Below are 17,965 nucleotides of genomic sequence, written 5' to 3'. Positions count from 1 at the left end.
AACAAAAAACTACCTGATATTATTTCTGCGAAAGTATTTTTTTAGATGTTATTGTACAAACACAAGATATCCTATTATTTCTGATTATTCTTTTACTGGTATGTTCAAGGGAAAAGTAAAGAAACATCAAATGACTTAAAGAAAATGCAATGCAGATGGTCTTAACATTAATCTATGATTTACCACTTACAAGATGCGAGACCTTGAGTAAGTCTTGTAAATTCTTAGAATATTTGTAAGGTGAGCATGATCCTATCTGCTTTATAAGGTTTTTGAGAAGTTAATGAAATATTTTTACATGAGTCAGGAAATATAATGCTTATATAGGGTCCGCACCCCATAAATCTCAATTTTCAATCTCTCACACTGTCTGATTTATTAAAGTAATGTGTGCTATGTTCTGTGTGTTAACACTCTTATCAAAAGACTTATCAAAACTCAAATTTAAAACCAATAAGGCGGGGTGCCTGGGTGACTCATTAGGTTAAGCTTCTGCCTTTGTTTTAGGTCATAATCATGAGGTCCTGGGATTGAGGTCCTTGGCTTGGCAGCAAGGAAGCTGCTTCTCCTTCTCACTCTCTGCCCCTCCCTTCCAAACAAGCCCCCCCCCCCCGCATTGGTGCTCTCTGTCTTGTTTTCTCTCTCTCTCAAATGAATAAATAAAATCTTAAAAAAAATAAAATAAAAACAGTAAGGGAAGATGTTGTGAAGGAGAAACAGGGCAAAGCCAATGAATATTAAAGATTTTATTTATTCATTCACAAGAGACACACACACACAGAGTCAGAAACACAGACAGAGGGAGAAGCTGGCTCCCTGCAGGTAGCCCAACGTGGGACTGGATCTCAGGACCTGGGATCACGCCCTGAGCCGAAGGCAGATGCTCAACCACTGAGCCACCCAGGTATCCCAAATATTTTCTTTCTAATTATCCTCTTATACATTATTTTTGACTCTCCTTTTAATTCCTTTAAAAATATTTATTTCATAAGAGAAAGATGGCTAGAATGTGACAATAAGAATTGGCTGTTTTATTTGAGGACTTCAAATCAGAAGATAGGAATGTGCCAGGGGAAAAAATTTTTTTTTCCTTCTGGCTTTTTCTAGAATTTCTCTATTATGAAGTACAGGGAGAAAAGAGAAGCTGTATTATTATATAAAGATAGTTTCAGGTCTTCTAATGATTTGAGTTATAGGCTGTTCATATACACAATTGCCCATGGGATAATGTCTCACATAATAGAGTACCCCATTCAAAGTCAAATGCAAGTCAAACACATACATATATACACTCAGTATCTCGGGCAACCCGTTAACTGGAGGTTTCATAATTCACCATAACATCATGTCTTCTAAATAGCTTTGCTAGATTCTCTCTTGTACTGTGTCAAAGATGAGGCTATCAAATTCTCTGTATTTTAATATCATGAGTGTTGCTGGTCCCGGCCTACTTCTAACTATCCCAGTCAAGTCATAATATATTTTCTTGACACTAAGCATGTCAATGCTTAATGCTTAATATATAACAGTAAATAACACTCTTAAGTTTACTTTAAAAATTTTTGTATTCATAAGGAAACATGGCCCAGATACAAGTGTATAAAAAAAGAACTCCTAATAAACCATTAAATCTCATGAATTAAATTTGATGAAATAACTCAATATTTCATATTAATCACAGGTTAACTTGTGACAGAAATGCCTCTGCAAAACCTGCTCAATCAGTGCACCTGGGTGCCCTAAGAATAGCTTGTCTTCTCTGAAGGTGTGATAAACTAGGTCAGTTGGGAGGGGTAACTTACAGACACTTAGGCCACCACTGAGCCAGGTTTGCTGTCAGGCACTGACATCTGTGGCTCTCTGTGAAAGCACTAGAAGAGACAGTACAATTTTCTTACAAAACGGTAAAATGAGAATTCACGATAACTATAACCACATTTTATTTTTAAGGATAAAAATCCCCAATTCACCTAACATTTTGATTACATCTGAAGTTTGGGGCATCTACATTTGCTTAGAGAAACTGACAACAATATACATGTGTGACTGGCAAAATAGTAGATTCAGTCTGAATCTACTAAATAAAATATGTGCAGGAGAAATTAATGTTGATTCTAAAATGCTTCTGCTGTCCACCTTTAATAAGTGTATATCTAGTTTTTACTTCTGTTGTTCTAACCTAAGAAATCACAACCTCAGAGTATTTGGTTGTTTTTGGCTGTCATTTTAAACAATCTTAAATACTACTGGAAAGAAAATGCCGCAGGTATTAACAGCTGATATTTTAAACATCTTATGGTCTTTAAAGGTCTGATTAAAGGATAAAGAAATAATATAGAGAAGTTAGAAGCAATTTAATTGAGAAGTGGGTATGCCAAAATGAGAAAGGAGAATAGAATAATGCATACATCATTAATTCATTGACACAACAAATGTAGTTTGTTAGGTACAGAATATGCTAGAAGACCATGTTAGATGCATCCCTCTTCATCTGACAGAGAAGAAAGACAAACAAGAAATCTCAAAAAAGTTTGAATGTTATGTTAATGAATCATCATGGGAGCACTAGTCAAGGAAATCTGCATTTGGTAAGGATAGGCTTCTCAGAGGCAGGGACAACTAGAGTAATACTACACGTTTGAATGAATAGGAGCCAGATAAGGGAATTTCCAGATTAAGGTAAATTTCCAGTAAGAGCAAACTGCATTTGGTAAGATCCAGTAGTAGTGACAGAAAACATAGTACTAGAAGAACCAAAATCCAAGACTTTCAACATGGCCACAGCAGATACTGTTAAGTGGAGAGTAAGGAAATAAGCTGGACCTGGAAGTCTGGGTGGGGCTAAATTTTGAAGGACCTCATAAACCACATCAAGGAATGTTTATGCATCAAAATAGTAAGAGGTCACTAGCCAGCTTTAAGCATGGTGTAGCATCTCCTCATTTGTGTTTTAGAAGAATTACACTGGTTATAGTTTACATAATGTAATGCGGGAGTCCATCCTCATTAATGAAGAGACCAGTTGCTTAGAGACTATTGTTAACTAGATTGGAAATAGGAAATGGGAAAGAAGAGAATTTTTCATTTTCAATAAGTAATATTAAAGAGGGAGAAATGACAGCACTGGAGACTAAATGTATGGAATAAGTACAAAAACAGAGAGGGTAAAAAAATTTTTTTTTCATAATTGACTGGAGATGGTTGATGATGGGATCTCTGAGCTAGAAGATATATTGTTAGAATGCCTGAAAACCAAAAATAAAGTAACCAAAGACCGAGGAAAAAGCAGGATAGGGCATTGAAGGACCCTGGAAACTAGAAAATATATAACATACTTTTATTTTTTTTTAAATATTTTATTTATTTATTCATAGAGACACAGAGAGAGAGTCAGAGACACAGGCAGAGGGAGAAGCAGGCTCCATGCAGAGAGCCTGATGTGGGACTCGATCCAGGGTCTCCAGGATCACGCCCTGGGCTGCAGGCGGCGCTAAACCGCTGCGCCACGGGGGCTGCCCTATAACATACTTTTAGTAGGAATATCAGGAGAGGAGAGAAAGGAAGAGCATATGTTTGAAATAATGACTGAGGATTTCCCCATATTAATAAGATCCATAATTAATTAATCAGATACCATAACACCTACCTAGGGAGCAGAAGCAGGAAAAATGTCATTATAAAACACAAAGTAAAACAACAATAAGATACCACTATCCACCCGTTAGAATGGCCAAAACCTGGAAAACTAACCTCACCACCAAATGCTGACAAGGATGTGAAGCAACAGCAACTCTTACTCATTGCTGCTGGATGTGAAGAATGATGTAGTCTCTTTGGGAGTGAAAAGTAGTTTCACTCCCCAAAATAGAAAACTTTTGTCCACACAATATTTATAGCAGCTTTATTCATAACTCCCAAAACTTGGAAGCAACCAAGACATCCTTCAATTGGTAAGTGGATAAATAAACTGTGGTATATCCAGACAATGGACTACTTTTTCAAGGCTAAAAAGAAATACGCTTAAGGGATACGAAGACATGGAGGACCTTATATGCCTATCAGTAAGTGAAAAAAAATCAATATGAAAACTCTACATACTGTATGATTCCACCTCTATGAAACTCTGGAAAAGGCAAAGTTACTGAGGGATAAAAAGAGATCAGGTATTGCCAGGAGGTGCGGGGCCCGGAGAGATGTTTAAGTGGATATCAATGGATTAAAAAGGATTTTTAGAGCCATGAAAATATTCTATATGATACCATTATGATGGATTCACTTCATTACATATTTCTCCAAACCCACAGAATGTCCAATGCTTACAGCAAACTGTAATATAAACTATAAACTTCCGATGATTATGATATATTCATGTCGGTTCATGACTTGTCCCAAATGTCCCAAATGTTAATAATGGGAGAAGATGGGCTTATGTGGGGCCAGGGAATAAGTGGGAAATCTCTCTACCATCCCTTCAATTTTTTTTTTTTCATCCCTTCAATTTTGATGCGAACCATAAACTGCTCTAAAAAAATGTCCTAATTAAAAAAAAAAAATAGATAAAGGAGTACCAAGTGTTGCTCACATAGACTCCCATATATTCTCTCCTGCTATAATTATGTGACAGCAGCCCTGTGCCTACAAAGGTGGTGACTCATTGTCTTGCCTTCTGGTTCTGGACCCAGTACCCAGGAAGCAGCTATGGTTTACAGTTGAATGGGGGCTCATGCGACGTTCCCTGGAGGACAGCGAGTCTCTTCTGAAACTGATTCATCTCACTATGCAGAGGCCAGGATTGTGGAGATGATTCAGTATAAACTCCCCTAGCATGTGATGAGACTGACGGTAAACAGAGCCGCTCTTGGCTTCCCTTTGCTTCCTAAGTCCACCTATTTTTCCTATGGAGGACGGAACACCACCCGAAATCTAGTATTTCAAGTACCTATCAAATCTTTTGTACGATGTGCAACCTCATAAAGTATCTCCTTCAAGGCCATGCTTTAGTTGTTCTTTTAGCAGGCATTCCAAAGCTCTATCAGGCTTGTAACCTCAGGGCCATGGCCCCATACCCACATATCCCTTGTTGTTTTAAGATATTTCTCTAGGTCTGATAAAATGTTACATGGAGACTCTGTTGAGTATATCAAACGCTTGGTCAACTTTCAGATAGTGGTGGTGGCTACAGCCTCATGGCAGGAAAAACAAAAACAAAAACCTCTACCCAGAGTGTGTATTTACCTCTATGGAAATGAATTTCTGGCCCTTCTACGGTGGAAGGAATCAAGGTAGTCAACTTGCCACCCACAGTGTGATTGAATGTCTCACAGACGGATTCAGCCAAACACGGGGCTCGGGGCTCAGCCCTGGTCTCTGTTTCTGGTAGGCTGGACATTCAGCCTTATATCCAGTCTGAAAAGCACACGCTGTAGGAGACATGCTTAGTCTCTATCTTTGCTACTACGGCCCTTTCATTCGTGTGCTTATGACATCTGGACAGCGTTGGGGTTGCTGAAATGGAGGCCGACTGACAGCGGGCTGAGTCATTTTACCTAATTGTTGCTTAGGACCTCTTCTATGATGGATGCTCTTTCCTGGACATTAACATGTGATGTAAAGATTGTCATCCTTGCCCATTCCTTTCCATTTAAAATCTGCCTTTACACCCAAATCACTTTGTCCCAGATCGTCCAATGTTACTCCTTCTAGAAGACCTCTGACCAGAAAGCCTGTTTGTTTGCAAATCTCCAGGAGTCCATGAATATCCTAATCCTATGAGGCTTTTCTATTTATACAAATTGGATAACCATGTGCCTGGCATGAAGCTCTGATAGGAGGATTTTCCCTCATCATCCTTGCTTGGCTGTGGTGCAAACACATCCATTTTCTACTTATAGCTACACGCTAAGATGACAAGGGATATATGGGAGCCCCCCTCCCTCTGATGGTCTCAGGTATAAGCTGTGGAAGAGGCACTGGCCCAAATCTGGTGGCTAACATGAGGGTTTAAAAGATACTCAGTCATGCAGTTTTCAAGGGTCTTCTGATTATGCTTATGCTTGATCCTGAATGTAAATCTTTCCTTTTATGTGATATTGGCCCAGTTCTTTTTTTTTTTTTTTTTTTTTTTAGATTTTATCCATTTATTCATGAGAGATGCAGAGAGAGGCAGAGACACAGGTAGAGGGAGAAGCAGGCTCCCTGCAGGGAACCCGATGTGGGACTCGATCCCAGGACCCCAGGATCGTGACCTGACCCAAAGGCAGAGGCTCAACCGCTGAGCCACCCAGGTGCCCCTACTGGCCCAGTCTACCTTACTTCATAGAATGGTAGGTTTGACAGATTCATGTCAAAGATATGTCAGAACTTAAGTGGTGAAAACATTTGATTCTGTAACTACTGACAGTAAGAGAAAAAACCCTGAGCTCCATTCTGATTTGTGCTAAGATTACCAGGCAGGATAAAGAGAGGATGAAGGATAAAGAGGGGAACAAGAGATTCAAAGGAAAACTTTCAAAGGGTTGGTCAGTATACATGGGATTAGGCCAGGGGTGTGTCTATTTCATGGCCACTCTGGAAGTTAGGATTCTATCTTCCCACAGAGACTGGCATACAGAGGCCCTCTCCTCCCTGATTACATTTTAGGTCCTAGAGAAAGATACTGCTGCATCGTAAGACATACATATACATCTCAGCGAGCAGAGAAGGAGTTCACAATTGTAAGCCCTTTTTAGTTAAAGCTCTAAGAAAATAAGGTCAGGGGTCTGTTGTCAGGTGTTGGCTAGAACAAACACTAAATTCTTTTGACATCCTTAATTTCTTATCCAGACAGGAATTCAGAAGGGAGCAGAGTTTTCCCAGAGACGCATCCTCAGGGGGCAAAGAGTCTTGCTATGGTTTGGTCGGTCTCTCAGCACATAGGTTTGAATGGAATGTCTGTACGAAGATAGTTTGCAGTTCTCACTCGTGACAAGTACTTCTGGGGACCCGATGAACTGGTGCCCTGTGGTCAGACACTGCCTCTACAGTGGCCTGGCACAGTACCAGGTGCTATTTGCAAAAGCTATGTGACCTGCCCTTGCAGAGGTCATCATCTTGCTCCAGACCACTAGGAACCTGTGTTCTCTCTTGAGGCTTGTTTTACATTCCATACTACTCCTTGCCCCACCACTGATTCCTCTAAGCCCAAAGTGTTTTCTGAGTAAAATGGCGCAAGTGCTATTGCACATCAGCAATATGTGCAGGCTGTGCACATATTGTGTTTGCACATCAGCCTAGATCTGCAGGATCTTATGCTCCACAGCAAAAGTCAGTAGGCTTTTGTTTCTGGTACTTGGGTCAGAAGAGTATTTCTAGGCATGGGATATACAGCTTCCAGCATCTGCTGAAGCGTACGAGGCATTATACTTCCTTCTTCACATTCAGAAATGCAAGATGTAGTAAGATTCTTTTTCCTTTGCTCTAGATGGCATGTTCACTCTCCTAACCACTGCACTTCTGAAATGTCCTAAGATCTCTCTTTCACCCTCTGGAGTGCGTGTTCTTAGCAATGCATCTAATGTGATAGATTCTTCTTGATCATCTGGTCCAATTTGCATGATGTCTTTGCTATGGTGCATTAATATGATGCCGTGTAGGATGTCCAGATGGTCCATATCTCTTTGGACTATATTATGACAGAGAATGGGAGAATTCATATAGCCCCAGCCAAGAACTATAAATGTGCACATTTATTCATGCTTGGTGAATGTGAACTGTTTCAGATTTTCCTTCCTGGTCAGAATATAAAAGAACACATTCACCAAAGCTATCATCATTCACCAGGTACCTGAGTTTGAGGTAATCAGCTCGAGCAGAGATGCCACATCTGACGCAGCAGCTGCAGTGGTCTACTATCATCTTCGAAGATCTATGTAGTTCCTCCAGGTGCCATGCAGTGAATTAAATACAGATATGATGGGAACCATCATCCTTACAACCTTTAGGAACATCAATTACAATATTAGTCTGTTCCTCTTCCCAGAATGGCATATTTTTCTTGACTTAATACCTTGTCTGGTGGAGGAGTATAGATTCAGAGGCTTCCACTTGGCCATCCTCACTATGATATACCTTACCCTGAAGGCCAAGAATCCCCCCTTCAGAGTTTGCACCAACTACCAAATATATCTATTCCAATTATACATCTAAGGACCAGAGAGATGGTAGAGGGAGGAATCAGAGAAACAGAAGAGACAGTTCAGGAAGAGATCCTTGAAGGGAAATAAAAGAATATTTAGAATGGAAAAAAAAATGGTTTAAAGGCAGTGTGTCCTTTGTAACAGGAGATCCACGTGTACAGCAATCATACTTTTGTAAATCCAGGGAACTCCCAAATGATGATTAATTTCCTCCAAGAAGAGGTGGCAGGATTGTCATCAAAGAGGGCAAATCCAGGGTAAAGGGTAGAATATTTTGGAACAGACGCTGTGGAGGCTAGGGAAATAAAAGTAACAGAAACCACATCAAGGGCTCAGTTGAAGCTGGCAAACATAAATTCACAGTGGCACCAATTTCTGAGCTGTGTAATGATTTCCAACAGTGCTCACATCTGGGGGTAAGGTTTGAGAATTCTGCTGAGGATGAGAGTCCACTGAAATGGGGGAACTGAGGACCCTACCAAGAGAGTAATTAATTTACTTAATGGTAAGTATTTGTAATAATTATTTAAATTTGAAATGGTTAGATTTGCTTTATAGATTTTTAAGAAAAGTCTCAGATCATCTAAGGTATGAAAATCTTCATTATTCTAGAACTAACTTTGGTTTATCCAAACTCGAGGTAAAATAGGTATAGAGTTAGTACTGAAGGGAGGCAGGTGTCCTGTCTTTATTCACATGTACTGCTGACAACTTGATCACGGTTTGTCCCTGAATGCAGCAATATAAATATCGAAGGAAAATCAATGGACACTTACTGAGTGTATCCAATATGTGGCATTATAGATTACTTTTAATTTATCTCATATATTGGGCAAAGTCAAACTTTTCTGTTCATCTCTTATGAGGAAACTCTATAGTCTGCTGATTATAGGATATAGAATGAACAAAAGCTATCTGGCTCACTCCACATTGCAGTAGGTACAGAATTAAATCAGTGGATGACTTTTTATTTTTCTTTTTGGCTACTTTCAGATTTACTGAGAGAGATGAAACAGTCAATTCAAACACTTCTTAATTAGTTCTTAGAACCTGAAAAATTTGCCTTTTCAAAATATACTTAACATTTTAGGATAGAATTGTGCTTAAGTGAAGATGAAATCAAATTTATGTTTAAGAAGTCAATAGAGTAAGTAGCTGACATCACTAAATACAGACAACTCTGTTGACTATTTTATTCATTTATAAATTTCAATCACTAGACATAAGTTTGAGACTTATATGCCCTTTGAGTATATAACTGAAATTAAAATGAAAACACTGTTGCAATTATTTTTATTAATTTCAAACAATCCTGTGCAATAAAAATTAAATTTGAAATGACAGCAAGGCACGAGATATAAATCTGTTGGTGATGTGCTTAGCAATGATTTGCAAAAAACCATTAGGAATCATATAATTATTGGAAGAGATGAATTATTATGAATATTTTAAATACTCATGAAAATGTAGACCCAATTTGTTCATTTTTAAGTTTTGAATTACATTATATTTTGCTTGCTTGCTTTTAACTTTCTTTTTTACCATTAAAAAAAAAACAGCCTTGTTACTTATAGTTCCATTGCCTCTAATAAAAGGAATACTCTGATCATCAACTAAAAACGATATAATACAAATCCCTTATTCTACAAAGTAATCATTACCTGGTTGAAAATTACCCCTTTAGTGCCAGTTGTTTATTCTGGACATGTGAATAGTATAATAATTCTATACAGAAAAAAATAGCTTTACTTTATATCAATTACACTGTTGAATAAGGGAAAAAAGACTGGTGTTCTGAAGTAGTCTCCCAACAGCTACCACCGGTGCTTTGGATAATACAAGCATATACTCTAACTCTTTTTCCCTGACTGGATTATCAATTCTGTGAAAGCAGGATGGGTACCTGGTTATGCCTCCTAATGCCTCAAATGTCTCTAGTAATACACATGACATACAGTTGGTGCCTAATAAATACTTTTTGAATGAGATGACAAATGGACAGAGGTTGCACTACTGGAAGTAATAAAAAGAGAGCATATTCGAAGCAAGACTTGCAGCAGGAAGGTTTGCTTAGAAGTAGGATGCTTGGAATGTGTATTGAGATGATGAAGAGACTGTCTTGACAAGAAGCTAATGGATTCTATTAAAGGAAAAATGGACAATTAACTTCATTCATTCATATAGCCTTGGAAGACTTTGAGGTTCAGAGAAATTAAACATTTTGCCCAAGGTCAAGCAATGACTAAGTGGCAAAATAAGGATTGTCAGAGCTGTCAGACGAAATATTCTGAGTTCTTAACTAAATGGGCCAGTAGAGAGATCACGGAGATGCTAATCAGGAAATCTGGTGGCTCTGCCTAATTCTGTCACTAATTATCTATGGCCCCGGGCAAGTGAGTCATTACCTCTTGCCTCCATTTCTTCATCTCTCACATGGAGTTAAAAGAGGACTATCCTACATCCTTCCTAGGATTGAATGAAACCCAGGAGTCACAAAAAAGTTAGAAGGACTGTATTACACATGTTGATATCACTGTTATTACTGTTAGTCTCAGTAGTGAAATCATTCTCCAAATATAGATAACTGGGATCTTCAGTACCTTGAGGGCATCCTGACTCCTGAAGACCTACTTAATTCCAATGGAAGAACAAGTAAACGCAGATCTATTCTAGTATTTAAATTTAAAATGGTCAAAAGTCAATTTGCCAGATGTGCAGTCTACCTGGCATTCCTTGCCAGCCAGTGGCCTGTCTCTATAATTGCCACTGAGGTGCAGGTTTCAAGCATGCATCACCAGTCCTACCTTCCTCCATCCTTACTTTGAGGCAAATTGGCATTCCTCCTTTTAAGCTGCACTATTTTAATCCATCTAGAAACTCAAATGCAGTTAAAGTTTCAACTGGAAGGGTCAGAATAGAACATATTTTCTACCCAAAGGATTCTTTGTTTTGTATGTGGGTTTATCCACCCATTCCCCAGGAAAAGACTAGCATTCTAAGCAATGTAAAGAACCACATTCACATTTACCTAAGTCAATAACTCCCTACTAATTATTCAAGGTAGCTAGTTATTAATTAACTAGAACATACAGAAGGAGATTCTGAAGTAACTTTCTGTTTTGCCTACTCAGAGAAGCTGCTGACAAATTTAAATAATAGTATTTCTCATAAATAAACAATATAATGCATGTAGGCACTACAATAATAGAAATATTTTATTCGTGACTTGAACTGTCTTTCTTGCCCCATATCCATTCCTCTTTTTTTTTTTTTTTTCTTTTTTTTTCTGGTTACAAAAGCCCAACTTTCCTATGAAGAAAAACATTTGTTTTTCATTTAGGGTTCTATGCAGGAAAATGAAACCACTAGAGATATATAATCAGAAATGAATTTTATAAAGGAAAACAAGTGCTTGTAAAATCACTGGAAGGGTGAGAGGATCTGGAGTCAGCAGGACTCTGCTAATACAAATGAGTCCAAACATAGACACCATAGTTGTGATCCAGGGATCAGAATGTCGCATCAACCACAATACCTGTCAAACAAAGCTGGCAACTCAACAATGAGTGCCCAATAAAACCATCACAGTTGCTTTGTTGTCCTTTGAGGTTCAGGACTTCTTTCTCTTTTCTTTCAGAAAACCAAACAATACAACAACAACAAGCCAAACCAAAAAACAGAGAAGAACAATGCCTTCCACCTCACGTTCATCCTACAAATCTCATTCTAGTACATACAATGGGAGACTTTTATTTGCATTTCAAAAATCTAGCTATAAGGGTGTCTAGTGACACAGTCTTTCAGCTCTCCTGTCACTTCTGCACACAAAAGTTCAACAAGAATATGAAATTAATATGACCTTCCCATCAAACTTATCTATCATATTCTTTGGGAACTCTCCTTTTGGCAATTCAACCTCTACACACACATAATTCATCTACACTTTCAAATAACAAAATAAAATAAGAACAACAGAATATGCTCCTACCTTACACAACTTAGTGCCAGCATGATGAGCCTCTAATACCTCTGTCATCATAACAACCTTTGGGTAGCATTTCTTCTCTTCCAGTCCCAATCGCAGGTCAATTTTTCTGTAATCCAAAGAATAAATTATAAAGACAATCATCACCAGTTTACCTCCTATAAAGATGAAAGGTAAGAAAAATAAATACACATAACAGAGCTAGAACGAAAATAGGGGTAGCTACCTCTCTTAACAAGGCATTGCATCATGGTTAATGCAGATTTTTCTCCACTACCTATTTTATGTTTCCCTTTGCTCTTGGTCAATACTTGAATTGATTGGTAATCTAAAACCAATGGGGTGATCCAAACCTTCATTCCTAGGGACTCCACAAACCATTGTTAAATTTTCCTACACAGGATTTCATGTTGGTCTATTTATTTCATCTTCCTCTGTATCCATTTCATAGAAGTAACTCTCTTTCTTTTGTTAATAAAGGTCAGTGACTACTAAGTAGCTAAAGTTTTGAGTGTTATTTCCAGGGAATGAGGAGTAAAATAATAGCCAAGTGGGATTTTAAACTTCCAGTTTAATTGAAACATTATTAGATCCCCTAATGGAATAATTTATTCTTTGGATATTAAGAACTCCAAACTACTGAAATCCAAATTTATAGAGGATGGCAGACAATAATTTTGTATGGGTATAATTAGCTATATTAGAGACATGTGTTCTTCACACATCTCAACCTTGGTTACCAGTAAAATGGAGCCATGGGAGACACAGACATGTATATTGCTTCAGAGCATATTCTGCATCCTGTGGAACAGGACCCAACACTGCGATATCGTCTAATAGGTGCCATAATCGCATCTTCAATAGTTTTTTTCCCATTATTCCATAAGACCAATTATTTCAGGATGATGGGTTGCAATGAAACAGCAGTTAGCCACTGCAACAAATCACTTAATATAGCATGACACCCTTGCTCATAAGTAGTATCATGTGGGATATTACAGAAGTGCATATGGAATTTTATCAGTCCTAAGGTTATATTTCTGGCTAAAGTACATAGACACACACACACACACACACACAAAGTACATAGACAAGAGAGGCAAATGTACACACGGAATAAGGGACTATTTCCGTAAGAACAAATCACTGTCCCCTATATAATTAAAGAGATTTAATGTAATTAAACTGGCATGAGATCTTTGATGAATATCCGTTAAAAAAATGGTATTGTATTGCCCAATCAGCTTCAGCTCTGTTGCTGGCAATGTGGGTATAGCATTAAAAGAAGTTAGATGTTCATAGCAGCAACGTCCACAATAGCCAAACTGTGGAAGGAGCCTCGGTGTCCATCGAAAGATGAATGGATAAAGAAGATGTGCTTTATGTATACAATGGAATATTCCTCAGCCATTAGAAATGACAAATACCCACCATTTGCTTCAACGTGGATGGAACTGGAGGGTATTATGCTGAGTGAAGTAAGTCAATCGGAGAAGGACAAACATTATATGGTCTCATTCATTTGTGGAATATAAAAAATAGTGAAAGGGAATAAAGGGGAAAGAAGAAAAAATGAGTGGGAAATATCAGAAAGGGAGACAGAACATGAAAAACTCCTAACTCTGGGAAACGAACTAGGGGTGGTGGAAGGGGAGGTGGGTGGGGGTTGGGGGTGACTGGGTGATGGGCACTTGACAGGATGAGCACTGGGTGTTATTCTATATGTTGGCAAATTGAACACCAATAAAAAATAAATTTATAAAAAAAGAGTTAGATACACCTTGTATTGGAAAGTCCATTTTTTTGCATAATATCTAATCTTCAACTGTGTTACAGTAGCCATGTAGTTCAGGAATCTATTGACAAGTGCTGGTGTGACTGGAAGAGAATGTCTAGCACTCACAAAATGGGTCTTTTTTTTTTATCCACTTGATTATTGAGTTCCTTATATTGCTGTTTGATTAGAATTTATATGTAACAAATAATTCTCAGAGTCTGGTCCATTTGGAAAATCAATTTACACATAGTTTGCCCATGCCATCTGTTACCATATTTCTAAATCTTATCCTTCCAAATTTCTGACTGTTAACCAAATGGTCATTATCAAAGAACCAACGTAGCTCCATATGTCTGAAGAGTCTTGTTTTCAGGTCAAGTGAAGCAGGATAGTCTGTCCATTGGGAAGATTTGCCTTCAAGACAGAATCTATCCCATGTGGAGTTGTAATGTTAGCCCTTGGATTTCCTGTGGTACCTATATATTGTCTGCAACCACTTGTAAATCAGGTTTGCATGGTAGCTTCTTTACTGTATTTTACATGAAAACTCCCTGTGAGATTACCTGGAGTGGTTTTCAGGGATTTAAAGAAACAAGTGTGGCAGGAGCAGGTGCACTGGAGTGTGAGCCATGTACCTGTGTAACTCAGTTATTCCTCCAGGGTTATCACAAACTGAATCTCATTGACACCACTTTGACTTCATATGCAGCGCTTCAGTGCACTACAGTTTTATGGCTTTATGTATCAACTGTCACCTAGTCAATGATGGGCAAAATCACTTGCTGCCCCACTTTCTAATATTCATTTTCTTCCAGGGTCTGGTAGGAAGGAAACAACTGTTTCTCATAAAGAAAATAGTTATTTGTCAAAAAATGGCAAGACTTTGCTCTAAATTACTGGGGATCATGTTCAGATTAGCTTACAAATCTTAACACATTTTGCAGCGAAAATTCTATTGCTCTTGTATCTGTCAGGAAATAAGTAGCATGGGTGCAAACTGAAAATGCTGATGAAACTTCTCTTGCTTTGAGTTTAACTAAAATTTTGGAAAGAGATTTTTTACTTGGTAATAGGACTGAAGAGAACTATATGCAGGATATTTTTTTCCTCTAAAATAGAGTTTTCACTACTGGAATTAGGCTTTGTAATTGTCTTACTGAAGCATGTTGGGATCTCACTTCTTTCTTAGTGGTAGAATGTGGAAGATGTTATTTTGATTTTCAATTTGGTGGCAAAATCATACAACCATTTGGTTCCCTAAAATGTCACCAATATTATACAAACCTGTAATTTTATAAGATGTATCTCCTACATACATCCAAGATCCATTTTGTTTTCTTGCCTATAACACCTAACTCCTGGTTGTAAAATCCATCAGCATGGTGAGATCTATGAAGTATTCCAATAGGAGGTCATGGTCTCAGAAGATGAAATTGTTTCAAGATCTAGAGTGCTGAGATGGTCCAAAAATATGACACTGAAAAGACATTGAACATGCCCTGTTCTCTCTGCCAAGAAAGGCTGTTTTTATTATTCTCTCTCTCTCTCTCTGATACAGGCAAAAATAAAAGTTTCTTCCTCCTCCAAAATAAATCAACTGCAAGAATCTATGCTAATTTGCTCCAGCATATGGAAATCCAATTGCATTTAGAGTTCCAGATTTTAAAGTATCAGGTTTGTCATGATGTACCATCATCTATTATGTCCTGAATTATTTGTGCACAGGCCAATCATGTCTGAAAATGAGAGCAAGGTAGAAAAGACCACCCTGCATCATTTTTTAATTTAGAATTTCTTCTAAAATTCTTTTAGAAATACAGTGTTGATTTTGGTTTACTGTTTTGGTGAAAGTTCATTCACAGACATTTACACTTGATGCATGGTACTATAATATACCTCATTCCAAAGGTCAGAGAGCAAATGTGCAATTCTTCCAGTTACCAGGAAGTTTTAAGGTAGCTATATATTCAAGAATTAGAAAATTTCCCACAGAGTGTATTCTTACTACAACCTCTGGTTTACAGAATTAGTTGAGAACACAATTTATCACCTATCATTTCACATTCTCACCATTGAACCACTGTCATGTTTTGGGTCATAGTTAATATTAGCCCATACACAATGTCATGTAATCCCTGAAAATCTTTGCTTATTTGTCCCCAGAAAATCATTTCCTTGCCATATTGGTATAGATCCATTTATTGAAAGTCAAGAGGAAAATTCATAGTAATTTTGCTTATGGCAGCATCTAAGCATCCCATTTGTTTGCAGACTCTTCCTTTTTTGCAGTGTCCTGATTCTGTAAATTTTCAAAGTTGAGAATTCAGTAAAGAAGTGACTCTCTATCTCTCCATTATGGTGACTGAAGTCAGATTTCTCTTTTCAGACCTGGAATTTTTAAAAAATTTTTTCCTTATTTCTATCTTACAAATAGGCCTTTGAGGGTACACATCAAGCTATCACTGCCCAAGGCTTCTCTGAATCAAAACACAGTAGTTATAGTTCTGGCCCAAATTGTCTTAGGTAGTTAAGAACCAACATTTGATTGTTACCACTTTGAGATTTCACATAAATAAAAATCAATGTAAAATTATTGTATACATAATATAAAATAGATATAAATAAAATTTCATATATTTATCTTCATTTTTCTATAAGATGTTTTTAACATAATGATATTAACATGATATTTGATGTTTATAGCATATGAATAAGTGAAAAATAAAGAAAATAAATATAAATAAAATTGCATATATCTCTTCTTCATTTTTCTAAAACATCTAAAAGATGTTTTTTAACATAATTGTATTAACATAATGGTGTTTGATATTCATGGTGTATGAATAAATGAAATGAATGACAATTATGTCAAAAGGGAGTAGAGTAGAAATTGGGGTTACTCTGTTATAAGGCACTTGGATTTCACGTTGTATTAAAATCACAAAAGTGATTGCAATTTATAAGGTAACTATTTAAAATTTTTGAATTATTATACTTAATGTGTTGAGATGAGTAAAATGGAATCATATAAAATGTTCAATTAAATGAAGTCAGCAAAATGGGAACAAGGCCAACAAAGAAATTCAATAAATAGGAAACCATTAAAAATGTTGTATATGGGGCAGCCCCGGTGGCTCAGCGATTTAGCGCTACCTTTGGCCCGGGGTGTGATCCTGGAGACCAGGGATCGAGTCCCATGTCGAGCTCCCTGCCTGGAGCCTGCTTCTCCCTCTGCCTGTGTTTCTGCCTCTCTCTCTCTGTCTCATGAATAAATAAACAAATTTTTTAAAAAATGTTGTATATGTTCATCCCACATTATAAATAATCTTTCTAAATGTCAGTGGCCTCACTATACCAAGTAAAATACTGAGATCACCAGTGTGAATAAAAATCACAAGGCCTGAATAGATGTTGTCTACAATGAACCAACTTTAAATATTCACTATTGGAAAACACTAAAGGGATGAAGAATGTATATTATGTCAATATCAATAAAACTGCTATAGCTATATTAATTTCAGATAATTTTCATGCTAATAATTTCAAGGCTAACATTTCTGATAGTTCTATACAAGTATAATGGAACTGAATAACTAAAGGGATGGTGTATAACAGAAATGCATTCTTTCACTGTTGGAAGAGTAAGAGCTCACTGATAAGCAAGTGGAAGAGGCTAGAATTAGACCCAGGTGTCAAAGTATTAGAATTAGGGGTATCAGTATTAACAAGTGTTTAGCTTAGTACAGATTAAAATGGTCACATATAGAAATATTCATAGATATGCTAAAGTTAGTAGACACAATTATTTTCTTTTATCTCTCAGCTGAGACTGAGAAACACCAAGACCGATTGCAGCAGCAAGGAGCACATCTAGTAATCAAATATTGGTTTCAAAGAGGGAGGAGCAAGATGTCGGAAGAGTAGGGTCCCCAAATCACCTGTCTCCACCAAATTACCTAGAAAACCTTCCAATCATCCTGAAAATCTATGAATTCGGCCTGAGAATTAAAGAGAGACCAGCTGGAATGC

At 37.4% G+C, this 17,965-nt stretch overlaps 1 long non-coding RNA gene across 1 annotated transcript; it reads left to right on the top strand.

Moving 5' to 3' along the window:
- The first annotated feature begins 675 nt into the window (after positions 1-675).
- Positions 676-12,839, top strand: LOC140605462 (uncharacterized). Its single transcript, XR_012008109.1, has 3 exons — positions 676-904; positions 8,576-8,679; positions 11,812-12,839. It is a non-coding gene; the product is annotated as an uncharacterized lncRNA (long non-coding RNA).
- Positions 12,840-17,965: the final 5,126 nt, after the last annotated feature.

Source organism: Canis lupus, chromosome 15, assembly GCF_048164855.1.
Source record: "Canis lupus baileyi chromosome 15, mCanLup2.hap1, whole genome shotgun sequence".
Taxonomy (NCBI): Eukaryota; Metazoa; Chordata; class Mammalia; order Carnivora; family Canidae; genus Canis; species Canis lupus.
Note: the sequence above shows the minus strand (reverse complement) of the source record. Positions and strands in the feature narration are given on the sequence as shown.